Source organism: Lytechinus variegatus, chromosome 19 (genome assembly GCF_018143015.1).
Source record: "Lytechinus variegatus isolate NC3 chromosome 19, Lvar_3.0, whole genome shotgun sequence".
Lineage (NCBI taxonomy): Eukaryota > Metazoa > Echinodermata > Echinoidea > Temnopleuroida > Toxopneustidae > Lytechinus > Lytechinus variegatus.
In genome coordinates this window covers 10,698,701-10,718,572 of record NC_054758.1, presented here as the reverse complement: position 1 = coordinate 10,718,572, position 19,872 = coordinate 10,698,701, and the positions used below count along the sequence as shown (strand labels likewise).

Sequence of the window (19,872 nt, the reverse complement as noted above, 5' to 3'; positions counted from 1 at the left end):
TATTTCCAAGGGCTACTTTTTTTACAACTTACTCCAATCTGCAGCACTGCAATGAATTGGGATTTCTAGAAATCCTTTGAGCATTTTGGAGGCTAAATCAACCGAAGGCCCCATTATTTTTTTCCTGGGTCCTCTGGAACTATCCATGATTCTTTTTTTAAACAGTAAAGAGCTCCTGAGTGAAATAGGGCAGGACCGTATTAGTTTAATCATACAAGCCACCCCCCCCCCCTCCCCGCCTTCATCTTTTCTATAATGTAGGCCCATACAGATACAAAGTAAGAACCACTAATCAATTTAGGGCTATCGCTTTTGGAATAAGGTATTGATACAATTTTCTGGCCACCAACTCACTGACTGCCCCCCCCCCCTCCATCACAAATACGATATAGACCCATTTGATGAATATAAAGAACAACCGGGTCATTTTTAAGTAATACTTTCATTAAATATTCCAGATCCTCTGGTCACTCAGCAGAAAATCAAGAAATAATGACCTATTTCTGACCTCGCTTTTAATTACATCCTTTCCTGACAGATTTGATGATGCAAGTAATGAGGTCAGTTTATGGTGGACAAGAGGGGTCTTTGTCAAAGACTAATCTAGGGACTCCTTGGCCTGTGTAATGTGTTGATGTAGGGCCGATGACTCATACATGGACTATGGCCAGGGAAACTATCCTCAGCTTGTAATCAGCTCAGGCTGCCCACTGGGCTAGTCTTATTCCACAGACCTCTTTCTGGATTCAGAGGGCCTATGGGCAGTAATTCATCTCATGCCAACTCGTCCACTCACCACATGATCTACCTTTTAGTACTTCCATTTAGTCTAATGCCATTCCGTCCATCAACATTTCGTCCAACGACCATTTGGTCCAATAACCATTTGATCCAATCATCACTTTGTCTAATCACCATTTCGTCTATGACCATTTCATCCATGACTATTTTGTCTCATAACCAGTTGGTCTAATGTGCATTTTACTTTCATTCACTTTGCACAATAAACACTTTTAGCCCAATTAGACCAAATGGTATCTGGACTAAATCAAACAACCTGGTTATTAGACAAAGTGGTGAGTGGATGAATTGACAATGAGACCATGTGGACAGTGGATGAACTGATGGCAGATCATATGTTAGTAGACGAGTTGGTAATTTGGACAAACTGGCATTGAAAAAATTGGAAATAAACCCTTTCTGGATTCAGAGGGCCTATATTATGGACATACATGTTTATGGACATACACGTTTATGCCCATGACTACTGAAGACTTGTTTGATTTTGTTTGATATTCCAATCTTTTAGTTGTTTATATTTACCATGACAGAGTCAGAGAGATTCTGTTACTTAGGCCTATACAATACGTGTCTATAAGTAACTTTAAACCTGTACAAATATTTCAATTTAATGTTTTGTATGAATATTAAATTACTAGTAACGCATATTTACTTAAAATGTTTACTTCATATTTTTGTTATGATTCTATTGGTAAACAATCACTTATTCCAGGCTTTGGACTGCTTGAGATTGTATTTTGATATTTTTATTGTAATAATATCCAATGATATTTACTCCATCTTATCCAGTCACATTATTAATCCGTTTTGCTACCATCTATTTTGCCTATAGCATAGCCTCAAGCCTATAGTGTTTGTCATATTGTTTGATGGAATAAAGTTCATAAAGGGAAAAAAGATGAATAATATAAGTTTTTCCCATTTTCGGTGTACAGTGCATTTTCAAATAAATGAAAATCATTTTCTTTAATGGCTTAAAAGAAGATGAGAAAAAAATAATGCTACCGTAAAAGTCTGAGATTAAAAAGTCAAGTCTAAAATGTCATTAGGCCAAAATGGCTCCTAAAATTGTTTAGTTTGAATACGCACAAACAGGCAGGATCTATTGAAAATATGTATTCCATTGAAATCAAACTGGTCTCAACTGGTCGAAATAATCCAGAACTTACTTCATGATGATCCAGATGTCTTCAGATAACAATTCCCCTCTTAACATTAATGCCCATTATGACTTTTTAACTTTGGCTAAAATTTCATTTTGCAACTTACAGGATATACTGGAGAGCTGATAAGCTTTTAATGTCTTCACAAATTCACTTTATTTCTGGCTGACCTTTATAGACATTCAAGATCTTTTTGGCAGTGGATGATAAATCTAATCTCCATCCGCATCTGAAGAAGGAATCAGTTTGGCAACGATTCTTAAAAGAGAGATATATCAGTTTGCTTTCAGGTGTGGTCAAATTATCCTTTACAGGGAAAGTGAACCCCCCCCAAAAAAAAGGGGGGGAGTGGATTTTGGATCATACGTAAAAAGCACATGAGAAAATGCTGACATTTTTCATCAAATTCAAGCAAGTAATGACATTTAAATATTTCACAAATCAGTTAGGCCCACAACAACATTGATGCATGTATGCATATGAGAGAGTCAATGATGTCACTCACTATGTCTTTTGCATCAATATGGAATAAAGAATATTTCATTTTTTGCAGGTTTGGCAATAAGGAAGCATCTTCGTTATTAAAACGGGTGTACATTTGGAGACTATGGAATTGGCCTCTGGCCAGACAAGATTGCAATGCATGGAGCAATGGGTAGGCTCTTGGTAATTGGTTCTGCCCTGGGTATGGTAGGTCCCGAAGTCATTATCAGGATCCTGATTTAATCCATTGCTTCCTATGGCATACCTCAACAATACTTCAGTGTTATACTGTTAAAGTTCTTTCTGAAGAATTGTGGAAGAGTGTGAATAGGGACTAGGGTAAATATTCATTTGGTCTAATGCCAATTCGTCCAATTGCCAACTTGTCTACCATCAGTTTGTCCAATATTCAAGTAGACTAATTGCCATTTTGTCTACTCACCATTTTTTCTAATAACCAGTTGGTCAAATAGCCATTTAGTCCAATACCTTTTGGTCTAATAAGACTATTTATATTTGGGCAAACTGCATGAAAATAAAACAATATACTAACTGGTATGAGACGAAATGGTCATAGACCAACTGGTTGTTAGACGAAATGTTGATGGACGGAGGGCACTAGACTTAATGAAGGTAGACCATGTGGTGAGTGGACGAGTTGGCAATAGACAAATTGGCAATTTACTGGGGCTAGAGAGGATTGAGTTAGGGTAGAATTTTTTTATTTTTCTTCATAAGTTTTTCACTGGCTTTATTTACACATTTTTGCCCCTAAAAAAGTTGTTGCCAAAATATGATCTCGGGGAAAAAAGCTTGGGGGAAAACATACCCTAAACATGTTTGGCTTGTCTTTAAAAAAAAACTTTTGGGAAAAAAATATATCCTATATATGTTTGACACCGCCATTGACCAGTCTTTCAAAACCATCCTTTTTCTAGAAAAATCAGTGTTTTTGATACCCTTAACGAGTCCACGCGCAGACCATGTCCAAACCTGAAAAAACACCCCTTTGAACACGTTTTTTGGTCACGCGTGTGTAAAGCAATATATCTGACTGCCCCCCCCCCCCCCCTCTAGTTGAAGAGAGGGGAGAGATGGAGTTATGGGGGCGGGTCATCTGATCTCCAAAAAAAGGAAGGAAGTGTACCTTACGAAAGAATAGAGGATGAGGGGAGGACTGGAAGCATAACATATAGGCCTACATATGTGTACTCAAATTTTTTTGAAAATCTAAAAAGGGCACTGGGGGGGGTCACTGGGAATGTATTTCTTGCAAAATAAAATTAAAACAGCACCACAACAGCCCATGCAACCATGTACATTCTCCATTACCTGCAAGCAGAATAATTGCCTATACCTCCACGACATGCGCACAATAGAATGATGGATGAGTGTGACTTGCAACGCGCGTACTTGAGAATCAAATAAATAATTTCACCTCTCCCAACATACATGAACGCTGTTTGCCAAGAGAAACATCTAGAGTATACTACATTGTTGAACACCATAAACAAAACAACAACAGGCTTTCCCTGCGTCGTCGGTAGGTCCCACAGACCGTAAACATCCTAATTTCTGCAGGATTCGCAAAAACTCAATGGAAAAGCCAGACATTAGGATCGGAGGATGAGGGATAGGGTCATAGAGGGAATGAAAGTACTACGATCATGGAATCCTCGTTTTTATTTTTCTCACACTTTGCACTCAGTGTAGAATAAACCAAAAAGAAAGCCTATAGTAAATGAAACTGCAATACCAAGGTGTTAACACTACACTAGTATGTGTTAGACTTAGATTTAAACCTTGTGGATTTAAATATAAAGCTAAAAGATTTGAATATAAAGCTAAAAGATTTAAAAGTTAATCCTTCGGATTCCAATATTCAGCTGGTCACTTTTCACAGAAACTCTGGATTTAGTTTTAATCCTTGAAATTTAGAGTGGAAAGATATTGAACTTTTCATATAGAAAGAGGAAAAATGGCAAGTAACAATATCTTAAATGAACTGCCAACTCCTTAATGACTCACACTAATATTTCTCAGAATAAAGTCAGTTTTCGAAAGTACTGCCAATATTCCTTTAGCTTGGCTGGAAGAGCCAAAGACGCTATGACTTGTTTTCATATTACTAAGCAATTCAATTGGGAAAGCAGACCTCCTTGCCAAGAAAAATATTCACAACAAACTGAGCAGTTTACACTGAATTTAAATCACTTTAGATGCCCTTTATTTTGTAAATATTTTCTTTTAGTGCCATCTTCACAACTGCAAAACCATTAGAAACCACCTGGTAAGCTAATTTTTTATTTTTTCTATTATTAGTTTTTGTTTATGGGGTCAAAACTTCTAAATTGTAAACAAATTTCTGCTTTGAAAGAAACTAGATCAATTATTTATATCACTTAAAAGCATACATTGTATTCATTAATAATATACATCATTTTGTCAGCAATTTGTATTTATTCTTTAAATATTTGAAATGAAGCGCATTTTAGAAGCTGCTTATTTTGAAAAAGACAGAGGATTTGAATCAGTTTATAAAATTATGAGCACCAAACGCACTTTGTTTTAGTGGCAAAACCACTATTTGAGCCAGTTCGTAAAATAATTTGTGCAATGCGCATATTTTAAGAGGCACAAACCACATACGCGCAGCATCTAGGTCGGGCCTTTGACCTGTGCACGCCTTTCCAGAGACTTTATAGTACACAAAGAATGGTTTGAGCCAGTTCGTAAAATCAAAGTAGACGGTTCATGAGAAAACGATATATGCTCCTATTCTTCAAATAATATGAATTTTGATGTGAAACTTGGCAAATCAATAGAGTGAATCACAGGTTTTCCGAATATGCAAAAAAAATATTCGAAAATTTGACCGAAAATTAGGTTTGAGCGGTTCGCTATATCACTGACAAACACAGCCTATAAAAGCACATAACTCTTTCATGAAATGTGTTTTAGCACAAATATGCAAGAACAGTTATAAGTGACACAAGATCATTTGATATGATTGACTGATACAAGTAAACTTGTTACAGAAATCAAACAATTGTATTTTAAAGGGCCCTATATTTTTCAATGACAGATTGTATTGAACAATGTGCAATCAATCGGAAAGTATTTGTGTTTATGGGGCTCTCAAAAGTTGGTGCACAGCAAAAACTGCGGTGTTAACCGGTGTACATAGAGGACCACACCAGTTATTTTACACCGGTGTTAAATTGACAGTGTTATATTAACACCTATATGTGTTATTGCAACACCATTGGTTGTTACATTTACACTATTTGGTGTTATGGTAAATCTCGAGGGTGTAATTTTAACACCTCGGGGTGTGGTCCTCTATTAACACCAACTGGTGTCAGTTTTAACACCATAGTTTTTACAGTGTGGGGTCCTGGATAATAAGAAGTCCATGGGCCAGAGAAATGTCTTAAGAATGAGTCATCATTCTCCGTTTTGAAACCAGGAAAGCTTCCAGAAGAACAGAAGCCCTTCAGGAGGGCTCCTATTATAGAGGAAGACAATGGAAGCATTATGGGTGCCTTTGTTTCTCCAAGGACTTCGGTATGGCTTCACTCAACGGCAGTGGGTGATTCTAGGGGGTTTGTGATCCTAGGGTTTGGGGGATGTTTTCACTGAGCTGTTCTGGGTTTCGCCATCCCCCGAGTGGTTTCACTCACCCAACCAAACCAAATCAAACCAGTTCACAGCTCTTTCTTCTGGATTAAAGTTGTGTTTTGTTTTTCATTTTTACCTGCAGAAGACAAAATATGTGACCAGTTACACCAAAACAAACAATATGTCACAAGGGGAGGTAGCTTATCTGACGTTTAGCTCATCTGAAAGAGTAGTTCTTCTTCATACTTTCTTAATTTTGAAGTTGTAAAGATAAATAAAAGATAAGATACATGAGTTTCTTTGACACAATTTTTTCGCAGCCTGCATGGAAATTTTATCCGAGATTGCACAGTGTGAACATCTCATGCTAGAAGTGAGCCCTGAAATTCAAACCTTGTTTTCTCCTTTATATTTATTTGCAGCTCTCACTGAATTTCTTCTGCATTCAATCAAGTATTTCTATCTTTATTGTAGATCAATTTCTATAGCTTATAAATCATTTAAAAGCTTAGGATGTGCTTTTTCAAACTCAATATTAAGAATGTTAAAATTTGCTTTTGGTGAATTACCAAAGGTGTTGGAGAAGCTGGTCACCTATATCCCGTTTCAGGCTATAAATCATACCACAGAATATTTAATTACTTGCCAGAATAATTGCAACAGATGAACTTCTCAACTTCACACTTTCTCATATTAAATGGTTCTTTATCCCTGAAATGACTTACCTATAAAACCATGTTCAGAAGATGTACAGGTACAAATGTGAGGATGTAGCAAATGTGCAGATGACGGTGAGGAGGAAAAATGGAAAGAAAACAAAGAAAATATTTCAATTATCTTCATGAGTTCAATGAATATGCCTATATTCTCACAGATTCATGAAAAATCCCTCCAATGTCTATATACATGCAGCTCCTGTGAGGGGGGGGGGGGCGGATCCAGGTCCAGGTTTAGGTCTAGGAGTACAATGATAAAGATTCATATTTTTGTGTGGGGGGGGGGGGGAGAGGGGGCAATAACACGATGACTCACAGTAACAGGTTAATCTCAGACAAAAGTAAGAATATCTAGTAATAGGGTCCGAACACTGGCATAAATAAACACCACCACCACCACCATTTCTGGTTTTCTACAAAGTAACAAGTCCAACGAACAAAAGTTGGAAATTGTGTTCATTTTGTTTCCCCAAAGCCAAAATACTTTCTATGAAATCACAATCCCCCCCCCCACACACACACACATCTCCAGAAAAAAAATAAACAAGCCAAACACTTCTGGAGGTTTTCTACAAACAATATATGAGCCACAACAAAGTTGAGAATCGTGTCATTTTCCAGAATGACTCACTATTTGTGGCATCTATTATCTGACACAATCCTTGCTAGACAGCATGTGCTTGCCAAATGTAGGAACAATCACAGCAAAATTGTAAACAACAAAAACACGCACTTTGAGAGTTACGTTCACACATACAAATTGTGCTACGCCTGAACAGAAAAGGTGTCCCTAATTAATTATTCAAAATGATGGTAATTAAACATCTTGAAAAGAGCTGAGATTTCATTCATGATTCAATGATGTCAGATTTCTTTCTTCTTTGAGCTACACATGCACCCTTCAACTTCAATTCTGAAGATTCTTGTAGTACAGTACAAGCACTGAGGACTTACATTATTTTACATAAGTTAGTCAATAAGTTAGTCAATACCAACAGAATAAAACTCCACAAAACAGTACCCAGTGGCTTACTTTGAAATAAAGAGATAGTCAACATTAAAGCCCCCATCATATTTATTTGGGATCAGCAGGAATCAAGCAGAATCAGCTGGAATGAATAAAGATTAAAAAATCTAGAAAAATTATGGGAGGGGGTCCGAATTCACCCAACTGGAGTTCTAATAAGGTAAATTTACCAGCCGACTCATCATACACTAGTCGCACTAGAGTCAAAGTGAGCCTCAATGGAGTCAGGTTAAAATTTCTGCTGCGTTCTTGGATATTCGAGGGGCATTCTGTTTTTATCTGCATTCGGAATATTCGGACTAGTTCTTGTGGGCGCTCAAACATTTAGGTCATGTTCGAATTTTTTAGGTGCGTTCGAAGTGAACAGAATATTGGAAGGTGTTCAAAGTACATCCTTACTGCATTCTGAATGCATTCTATGTAATTTTATTTTTTTGACCAGTTTGTGGTCGAACAATAGTCATTTAATTCCGGCTGATTCTGCTTTATTCGGCGGAATAAGTGTGATAAGGGCTTGATGTGAAATTGGTTTAATGCTCCCCAACGGTTACAATGAGGCTGTTCTCACTATGCTCCTAAAACTAGTTTAGTGGAAACTAGTTAAATGTGTAGTGAGAACGGTCAAAGCGGTCTTGGAAGCAATCTTCTAAACCAGTTTGGAAACCATCTCGCGATGTATCTTTTATAAAGATCGCTTTGCCTCGTTAAACTGGTTTTAGCGTGAGGACACAACCGTTCTTCGGGAAGCGATCTTCGCACCTTTAAGCGCGCTACTCCACACGACAGGTGTAGCATACCCACGCTGCGGTTTCGAATTTCGTGCCACCCCTCTGAGAGCGTTTCCATAGCAACAAGAGCGCTTTACGTGAAGTGATTTTGAAAACCACTTTTGTGTGATCAATTGGGAACGCTAGCAAAGTGATCTTCCAAACTGGTTTCCTGAATCGGCTTCCAGTAAACTACTTTTAGAAAGCGTAATGAGAACGGCCTCAATGTCTTGTGTTTCCACTTGGTGTTGTGTTCCTTGTACGCCTGAACACAACCATACTAGCAGGAATCAAAAAAACAACTGCAAAATATTTGGTCTGCAATGTTGAGTCAGAAAAAAAAATGTTCAAAGAATGTCAACAATATTGGATGTTTTCACCTAGATGTGAACTTGTCAAGGTACTTGGAGGTTATCAAATAGCCAAGGCCAGGGACAAATCTTGCTTTGTGTAAAGAGGGGGGGGAATGCCCCACAACACTATAGCAACGGTGGGGAAGGGGATCTCAGAAAGCAGTGCTGCACCAGCCCGAGTTTGCTTAATCTCGAGATTTTAGCCCGATCGGCCAATCTCGAGATTCAAGAAACCCCGTCTCCATCAGCGCAAGAAGAGTATTACCTGCTCGAGCAAGGCATTGATGCATTATGGTCTGATGCCGTGAATAAATAATCCGGAGTGCGTCTGCACCTGGAAATAAGCGGGATAATTCGTAAAATAGCATGCAATCTCGAGATTAATCCTATGAACTAGCCTGACAATTGCATCTCCATTACAAATAATCTCGAGATTGTTTAGATCGGGAAAATTTGCCGGATCAGAAATAGCGTGCTAATTTGAAAACTCGGGCTGGTGCAGACGGCCCTAGAGTATCTCTGTGCTCAGTGATTGTTGTTGACACTCGGCATCACTACAAGCCGTAAAGCGACAAGTGGAGGAGGCCCCTATTTTTTTTCATTTTGTTGCTATATTATTTTCAAACCCTGGCATCCATATTCATCTACACCTTAAACTGAAATCCACTTGTTGATTCAAGTGCTAATTTGAGTCAAGCTTTCAGACTATCTGGAGCTTGCAAGGTAAGAAAAGCACTACGTTTGACATAAGATTTAAACTACGCAAGCTTTCATTCAATTTCAACAAACCAAAAGACCCATCTCACAAATAAAATATTTCAGTTTGCATCTGTTAAAAGAGTAGATATAAAGATATAAAGACAAATAGGAATAGGCCTACTATTAAAAAGGACATTTTGTATGCATTACAGAGGGGCCTATACATTCAAAGATCATAGTACAAAAGTTGTAAACCCATATTTAAAATTTAAGACCTAATCTGAATCACAGAATGGATAAAGAGGGACTATAAATTCTGCTGAAAAGTTGTAAAACGGAGACTACACTTCCGACCCTTTCTTGAACTCTGATTTTAAACAGACTGCAAGGAGCAGAAGTCAATATCACAATAGCTAACAAACAAACATAGCTGAGAGAGCAATGTCAAAAAGATACAGACTTCCAAGTTCACCAAAAGTTTAATAAGCGTGCTGACAGTAACAGAAGGGGGTGAAGAAGAAAGAAGGACATGGGTAAAGTTTGCCTGAACTACCCCCCCCCCCTTTGTCTTGTCACTCACTCAAGAAGTAAACTACCTCTTGGTCTACACCCACTTGGTCTATTTTCTGTTTGGTCTCATCCCACATGGTCTAATCCTAGTTTGTCTACTAACCATTTGATAAATTCAATTGAATGAATTGCCACTTGGTCCACACCCACTTGGTCTACTTTCCATTTGGTCTCCTCCCACGTGGTCTAATCCTAGTTCATCTACTAGCCATTTGGTAAATTCAATCGCATTAGTTGCCACTTGGTCTTCACCCACTTGGTCTACTTTCTATTAGACCTCACCCAAGACAGTCTAATAATTAATTCTAGGCCTACACCAAGTTTGTCTACTGTAATATCCAATCGCAATATACCCACTGAACATTTGCCTTTTTTTATAGGCTATATGTATGACCTGCCCATTTTGTCTAGTATCCACCTGGTAAAGGGGAAAGTGGTAAAACCGTGAATATCTCTTTAAAGGACAAGTCCACCCCAACAAAAGCTTGATTTGAATAAAAAGAGAAAAATTCAACAAGCATAACTCTGAAAATTTCATCAAAATCGGATGTAAAATAAGAAAGTTATGACATTTTAAAGTTTCGCTTCATTTCACAAAACAGTTATATGCACATCTCGGTCGGTATGCAAATGAGGGAACTGATGACACCACTCACTCACTATTTCTTTTGTATTTTATTATATGAAATATGAAATATTTTTATTTTCTCGTCATTGTCATGTTAAATGAAGTTTCATTCCTCCCTGAACACGTGGAATTCCATTTCTTAACATTTTGTGCTTCCGGCAAGGAGGTCCTAATCGTCAAATTCATAAAAATTGAAATATTGTATAATTCAAACAATAAAAAACAAAAGAAATAGTGAGTGAGTGACATCATCGACTCTCTCATTTGGATGTAACTGGCTCGTTCATATAACTATTTTGTTAAAGATAAGCAAAACTTTGAAATGTCATAACTTTCTTATTTTACATCAAATTTTGATGAAATTTTCAACATTGTGCTCGTCTGATTTTTCTCTATTGATTCAATTCAACATTTTTCTTAGGTGGACTTGACCTTTAATCAGAGCGACACCACGATCCTAAGTGAGCCTTATTCAAAGACTAGCACATAATTTGATAAAACACACCAAATACTGACTCTGACAACGTCTTTATTTAACATCAAGCATTCCTTTTAGAGGTTATGGTAACAACGCATATTGTCGTGATTACCCCGCACTCCTGGGCCACAGGGTAATCTCGACACGTCGTTCGTGGACACATAAAAAAGTAAAGATATATGTCATTTGCATTCTTTTTTATTATTCTTTCATTGGAAGAGACTAGCCAACAGATCCGTGCACAAGAATTCAGACAACATTCTGTACGCGTCGACATTTAAGTGCGACCTAAGTCATACTTAAATCTTTGTGGAACACCCCCCTGAGAATCAAACTTTACTGAATGTAATTTTTTATCACCGGACTTCACAATCAAATATCTAAAACATGGCAGAACTTGAACACTTTTAAATATGTTCATTTTCTATTGGTGTTCACTAACTTTTGAGCATCACTGCAAGTGCTGGTTTATGACAATGAACTTAAAGTGATTGGTTAACATTGGTTTGACTTATAAAAAATCTGAGCTAGAAGGTCACACCTGTGACCTGTGTCTGTGATATGTTCCAAAAATAAAGCCCAGAAAAAATTCCGTTCAAAAATGATTATTTAGTGCTTCAAAAATAGAAATATAAAGTGACCAGAAACACCATCTTAATTTAATTCCATACACTTATGTGTACTATTTAGGCGTCTATAAGACACCTATTTACAAAATCGGGGTTTGCCTTGTAGTTTTAGCTTTTTATTCTCAATAATGGCTGTTTTCAGGATTTATTAGTTCTAATACATGCACTTGTATACATGTTTCATCTTGGTTTGAGAATTTTTTAAATCGGCTGCTCACAAAGTTAAACAATACCTTTAAGGTGAAATCATCATTACAAAATTAATTAGACCAAATGATGGTGACATTGGACCAAATTGAAATTAGACCATCTGCTAGTAGACTAAGTGGATACGATCACATACCACTGAACAAGGATAAGGAAAAGACACATTCAAAGTTTGTCTGAAATTATAGGCCAACTATCCTGTCTTGTCACTCACTCTTAAAGACTATAAACTGTATGTGATGGGTGACATCACTGTTTAACGAAGGGCAAGGTTTTTTTTAACATTCAATCATCTTTTGCCCTTTTTACACAGGATTTTCTTAACCCCGGACTATCGCTAACCCCGTACTATCCTTAACCCCGTACTATTTTTTTTCCTTTTCACACATGCCAATTGTTATTGCTAACCCCGGATAAGGAATGCTTGCTTTTCACACCCCCGGACTAGTGGTTTTTGTCGATCATTCGTAGTACAAGTACTTCACTCTCGTACACTTTTTACACACGCTACAATTTCCTTAACCCCGTACTATAGATGGGGCCAAATTGCCATTTAGCCCCACCTATAGTACGGGGTTAAGCTTAGCCCACTTTCATTTTACACATGCGATCTTAACCCCGTACTATTGCTCTTAGCACCGCAACTGGTGGGATAACCCTGCTTTTTTGCAGGGCCAAATAATCCCGTACTATAGGTGAGGTTAGGCCACTTTGCAAAAATGCTGTGTAAAAAGAAAGTGGGCTAAGCTTAACCCCGTACTATAGGTGGGGCTAAATTGCCATTTAGCCCCACCTATAGTACGGGGTTAAGGAAATTTTAGCCTGTGTAAAAAAGGTATAAATCTTTTCCTTTTGTACAACCCTCGAGGAAAGAATACAAGCCTATGAGCATGTGCTGTACAGGTATCACTTTGGACCATAGAATTCTCTTTGATTTGGATGAAATTATCTACATGAAGATCTGTACAGGATACTAGTCAATTTTACCCATTGTCTATTTTTAGCTATTACATTGTAATCACTGACGGATGGGGGGGTGGCAAAGCCGGCCCGTGCCCTCTCCCCTTTTGAGAGGCACAATTAAAATTTGTAAAGTAAAAATGCTGTTAAAACAGAAGTGTCCTGCCCCACCCCCCCCCCCCCCCCCCCTTTTTTAAAAGTGAAGACCTTTTTTTTTGCTCTTTGATATTTGTTTAAAACCTTTTTTTCTTGTCAATTTTTCTTTTTCATGGATGAAATATCCTTATTTTTGGCTAAAAAAAATTCTGATGTTTTTGGGGGGTTGTCAAATTTTTTCTTGGGAAAGTGTGCCCCCTGCCCCATTTGGAAAAACCTGGATCCACCCCTGATTGTAATGTATACTTTTCTCAGGTAACAGTAGATGACGATCTATTTTCAGCTATACTACGCAACATACATGGATAATCATGGATTGATATATTCTGGGAATCGTAGGTGACATATTCCACAGAAGATATCGCTCAGACAGTATGGATACTTTTTCAATGTCAATCTACCTGCGCACAGACCTGTAGCTACCTGTACAAGCCACCGATCAATCAATATATTACCCATGGATGGTCTATTTTCAGCTATTACCTTTCAATGCAATATACATTTACAATGATTATCATGGATTCATATGATCAGGGAGTAGTAGATGATATTCCACAGTAGATATCATTCAGACAGTAGGCCTATGGATACTAAATTTCAACGTTCTAACCTCATCAATCTACCTGCGCACAGACCTGTAGCTACCTGTACAAGGCACCGATCAATCAATATATTACCCATGGATTGTCTATTTTCAGCTATTACCCTTCAATGCAATATACATTTACAATGATAATCATGGATTCATATGATCAGGGAGTAGTAGATGATATTCCACAGTAGATATCATTCAGACAGTAGGCCTATGGATACTAAATTTCAACATTCTAACCTCATCAATCTACCTGCGCACAGACCTGTAGCTACCTGTACAAGGCACCGATCAATCAATATATTACCAGTGGTCTATTTTCAGCCATTGCACAACATGTATGCAATATTCAACCTCACATGCAACATCATCATTTACTATTCAGCTCCCTGGTTCGCTTCATTACCCTGCCTGTATGCACATGTACTGTATGAAATGACGAAAGGTTGAGAAATGTAGAAAAGCAGAACTTCCAAAGGCCAGTTGCATTGTGGGTATTTCAAAGGGTTTGGAGTGTAAAACTGACCAAGGAAACATGAAAAAACACATCTGTACAAGTTTTATTTCCATGGGAATTCACTTTGTCAAAAAAAAATTGTTTATCAACAAGTGGACCAACATTTACCTCCCCAAGAACTTTGACAAGACACCCCCTAAAAAGATAATCAAGTTTAAAAAAATGATAGATTTTTGCAATTTGGTCATTTGGCGAAGGCCTCTTTCCAAATGCTGGACACTTTATTATGTACATGTACACATGCACGAACAACAGTTCTTTTTCTGATCATTCGAATATTCCACAAAATACATATTTTGTTGACAGCATGATAAGGTTTATGCAACAGCGACAGTGCCCTGGGCATTGATAGTTGTTTGCACTTCAAAAGTTTGGAATGATGTCATGATGACATCAGACCTGAATCAGCCTATGATATGACAGTTGCACTCGCCTTTTGGCATTGGAATGTCGCTTTGAGTGACAGGAGGAAACAGATAGAATATGAGAAATCAGACAATCTGGAAAATTCTGGCCGGGATGGAGGGTGATGCATACAGATAAACACCAGGGCCCGGTCTCACACAGAGTTGCGATTGATCCGATCAACCTCAACTTTCAGAAATCCATCAATGTCATTATTTTTTTGTCCAGGAAATTTCCACAATAAGTTGTAAACTGAGAGGCACCTTCATTAGATGAAAACAATGTATGAATCAATGAAAATAATACCAAGCTCGGGTGATTTTGCCCCCCCAGAAAAAAAAGTCAAAATTGCCCTGGAAATTAAACAAAGAGCCCTCGAAAATCCCCATTCACCGCAATGCTACGGCTTATCCAATGTATCAGATTATAGGAAGTACCTGTAGGTGTTGTATCCCCCCCCCCCCAAACAAAAACAAAATCTTTCTCTGGTATGAATACACATCATGTCTAAAAAATATTTCCCCCAAAAAATGTACAATGTATTGGCTTTCAATAGTTGTGGTTAATCAGATCAATCGTAACTCTTAAAGACAAGGCCCAGGATTTGTCATGGCAAATCCTGATCAGCAGTGTGTAGTGAGGCGGTGACTGGGGGCGGTGTTTTCCATGGTGTAGTCATGGGGGCAGCCTGACCAATGGTACCGTAAAGCAAGAGCAGTCCTGGGGAGAGCAGCCTTAATTTTCCATGATATAGCCAGTATGGGCAGGACAATTCCATCCAAAGCGTAGCCAGGGAAGGCCAATGCCACAGGGTAGTACTTTTAGTTTGGAGTAGCCCGGGCATGAGGGGCAGTGTTTTCTATAGTGTGGCCAGGGTAGCCCAAGGGGCAGTCTTTTCTGGCCAGAGTAGCCTCAGGGGCGGTCTTTTCCATGGTGAGGCCAGGGTAGCTCAAGGGGTAATCTGACCCATGGTGAGGCCAGGGTAGCTCAAAGGAAGGTCTGACCCATGGTGTAACCAGGGTAGCCCAAGGGGCGTTTTTTACCAACGGAGTAGTCTGAACCCATGTTGTATTAAACCAGGCCATAGGGGGCAGTCTTTACAAACAGCTACATTAGGCCAATGTCTCTGCCACAGCGCATTATAAAGGGGAGAGATGCAATCTTACAACTTACCAACTACCCCTCCCCAGAAACACTCCCAGCTCCCCCCCCAAAAAAAAAAAAAAAAATGGCACCAAAAACATCAGGCCTTCACTGTACATTACTGTAATAGCAAATTTCACTTTGCGATACTATTCATTATTATTAACCGTATCAGACATCTGAGCAGGGCAACTTTGAAACATTGTTGCCTGCTTAACACTGGGATCGAATGGCCGGTCAATAAAATTCCAATTGTTTATCCACGGGCCCAATTTATTGCCCGCTCAAGAAAGTCAATGAGAAAATGCGTGGAAATGTGGCGGGCAATAAAAGGCAGCTCTAACATCCGGGTATTCTACGCGTTTTGTACGCGTCCTTGAACCGCGCAGTGCTATACGTCATAATGGTAATGAAGTTGAGACAACGCTGGATACTGCGTCCCTAGGCCAGGGACGCGTCATTTCAATTACGTCACAATGGTAAAGTTCAGAAGCCCAGTCTGCTCAACATGAGAAACTAGATTATCATTCTAAAAATTTAAAATATCTAAATTTTAACGATTTGGCTCTAGATGTCTGATTTGGTTAATAATAGCAATATTGACTGGCCTTGGGGGCGAAAGGACATATATCGCCCTCACTAAATTGATATCACCCTCGTCTACGACTCGGGCGATATAAATCTAGTTTGGGCAATATATGTCGTATCGCCCCGAGGCCAGTCAATATTGCTTTAATTATTCATATACATGTACACCTGAACAATAGAGTCTGTTATAGTCGGAAGCAAAAGCTTGGCCTCATTGCATAAAAGTTACCACTATGGTAAATTAGCCATCCAATAGTAACTTGCATGGAATGCTTGATTTTGATTGGCTGATGAGCATTGTTTATGATAATTACCAATGGATGGCAAAGTACCAATAATAATAACTTTTATGCAACAGGCCCAGAACATGTATCAATATGATAGATACATGTACCAATTGTGGTAACAATCTCAAATGACTTCTAACAGAATCCAATGAAATTACCACCAAAGTGTTAAGAAAAATATGTGCCAAATTGCTCTGGAAGAAAATGCGTAATTGCTGAGAAATGAGCAAAATAAGCATGGAATTCCATCAAATGCTGGGTATTTCTTGATGCAATATTAATACACTGTCCCACCCACATTCAGTTAGTGATCATCAGAATTATTGATTTTGAGAGCAAGATTTCATAATTTTACAAAGATAAGTTTACATTAATATTAATGTACCAGATCTAGATGTATGATAATATTTTGACAATTAGGCCTCACCTTTAATTAAAAGGACTTTCTCATGAAATAATTGTTTGCTACAACTTCTGTCTTTTACCTTTAAATAAAAAATAAATGAGCAATACATTGACACATTACGTCCCATTAGGCCCTACAGTATAATTGGTCAAGAAATCATAATGGTTTGCATAAACTCCTTTTTTAATCATTTTTAATATTCCTTCTTCAGTTTCCTGTCATATGATACACCAATAACCACCTTCCTACCATTACCAACATGTCATTCTAACAATGGATCCTCCCTAGCAACGCCAAAACATTTTTCATTCATCATCATCCCACACGGGATCTAGGATCTACTAGGCCTACTCAAACGTGATGAATCATAACACTTGAAACCGCTGAAATAATAAAGGGATCATATATATAATGAGCAATAAACAATGGGATCAATTCTCTGACTTTTGATCTCTCTAATGATGACTTCATTATCACCAGCAACATGAGTAATCTAGGGTCCTGGCCAAAGGGTGCTTTTACACTAGCTCGAAATTTCACAAACCTGGGTGGGTGTTACATAAATCAGTCTGTACCAGAATGTACAAATGCTCCTATTATTTTTTTTTTCTATTCAACCCAAATGTTGGTTAACAAACGAACCTACCAACTGTGGGTTAAAATATCCTAATTCATTTTAACCAACATTAAGTTTAGTAGGTTCAAGATTGCGTGCCATGTTTACTAAACATTATACTGAGAAGTTAGTACCCAAAATGAAAGAATTATGGTTATGAAATAATGAATGCAGAAAATTATGATTAATTCATTTATCTACTTTACATTCTATTTTTTGTTTATTTTATATCTGGAAAGATGAATGCAAATACAAAGGTAATTGAAAGACCAATTGAGCAGAGGCCAGTTATAGCTAAAAATTCATTTTCTTGGCCTGAACAGTTTTTTTAAATTTTTACAGGTATTTTGGTGATCGTGCTGGTCTGAACTTAATAGTCCCCTTAATGTTTACACGTCTAGGTCCACTTCAAGTTTAGAACAACAAATGACTCAGAAATGTGAACTCCAAATGTTTTTATTAATCCTGCCCAATTTGGCTAATGGCCAATTTATTGATAATACCTGTATGATCACATTTTCATGTCTGTCTGAAGCTTTTGCAAGAGGGTAAAATGTGAATTATCAGACATTTTTAAACAATCTAACAAAATGTGCAGTGGCTTTCTATATTTTGTAGATGGTTGAGTCTATTTCTTCTATTTGTGTTGTTGAATTATTACTTGTAATGGGATTTAGAGGTAGGCCTATCTAGCACTCTCTCTCTGTCTCAATTCATGTTTTCATTTTTCTTTATTATAACACTGCAGTCACTTACATCTAGGCCTATCCTACAAATATTTTTTTTTTCAATTACCATAATAAAGGGGAGAAAGAGAAAATAGAAATATATATAACAATAATAAAAAACAATATGCATTTAGATAGCACAAAAACAATATCTATATATTCTACTGCGCTGCAAGAGCTTCCTAGGTGCTATACATAATATTGGAATAGATAGGTTTTTAATTTTAACTTGATATTATGTAATTTGTTGATATTCCTAATGTTGAGGGGAAGTTTGTTCCATAGTCGTGGGGCTGACATCAGAAATTACCTATCTCCTAGTGTTGCATCTTAAAGTTCTATACATGAAGAAAAAATAGGCCCTAATGCTAGAATTAAAAATAAACCCTGAATTTTCTTGTCTCATAAAAAAAGATAAGGTGTGTATATCCTGGTATTTTTTTATTCAACATATTGTCCTGTAGGGAATACAATATACATGTATGCATACATGCAGGCCTATGAGGAATGTACAGAGCCTGTAAAAAATGGCGAGTGATCCTAAAATAAAAATGCAAGCCAAAACTAGCTTTGGTGATTCAGAATTAACTGTTTATTGATAATACCCAATGTTATTACCGGTATAGACTATTGTTATCCAACTTTGCTTCCATATGGGAAATGAAAATACTGCGATTCATAATGCATGAAGAAAATATGAGAGAGCAATATGAAGACATCCAATAAGGGTCTAGGGAGTAGACTAGCACTGAGTGCGAAAGAGAGATGACCTACAAATTTCCCTTCAGCATGATGAGTCATCACTCAAATATGTATAGCACAGCTGTGGTGTGTGCTGGATGTGTATATTGTGTGTGTGGATGCTTTCAAGGGAACCTGTGTATAGCTAGTCTGCATTCACAAACCCTATTAAACACTCCAGCAATTTGTTCATATCATTTGAAAACCACATATCTAAAGTTTATCTATTCAACTCAAGGTTAATAAACATTACGATGGGCATGTAAAACAGGTATGAAGATATATTTTCGAGCCTTGATTTAGAATCTGTAAAAACAAAATATTTCTTACATGGTGCCATAACTTGCCAAAATCAAATTAAGTTTGTGATTTAAGACTAATAAAAGGAAATTATACAGGCACCTCTGTTACATGCACCTCTTGTTGTGAACATATGTTGTGAAAAAGAAACATTGGAATAGAATAAAATCAAAATTAAGAAAGATTTGAAGAGATGCATACAACATCTACACATGCATGTCTGCTCAACGTGATACATACAGTGAATATATACAGTGGTGCTCGAAAGTTTAACAGCGAACCCCACCAGAA

At 37.6% G+C, this 19,872-nt stretch overlaps 1 long non-coding RNA gene across 1 annotated transcript in view; it reads right to left on the bottom strand.

The window, feature by feature from the left end:
* Positions 1-6,719: 6,719 nt before the first annotated feature.
* LOC121405859 overlaps positions 6,720-19,872 on the bottom strand; it is a 34,867-nt gene continuing 21,714 nt past the window's right edge. Inside the window, exon 3 of the long non-coding RNA XR_005968714.1 lies at positions 6,720-6,793. This is a non-coding gene — a long non-coding RNA (uncharacterized LOC121405859). The remainder of the gene's footprint in view (positions 6,794-19,872) is intronic.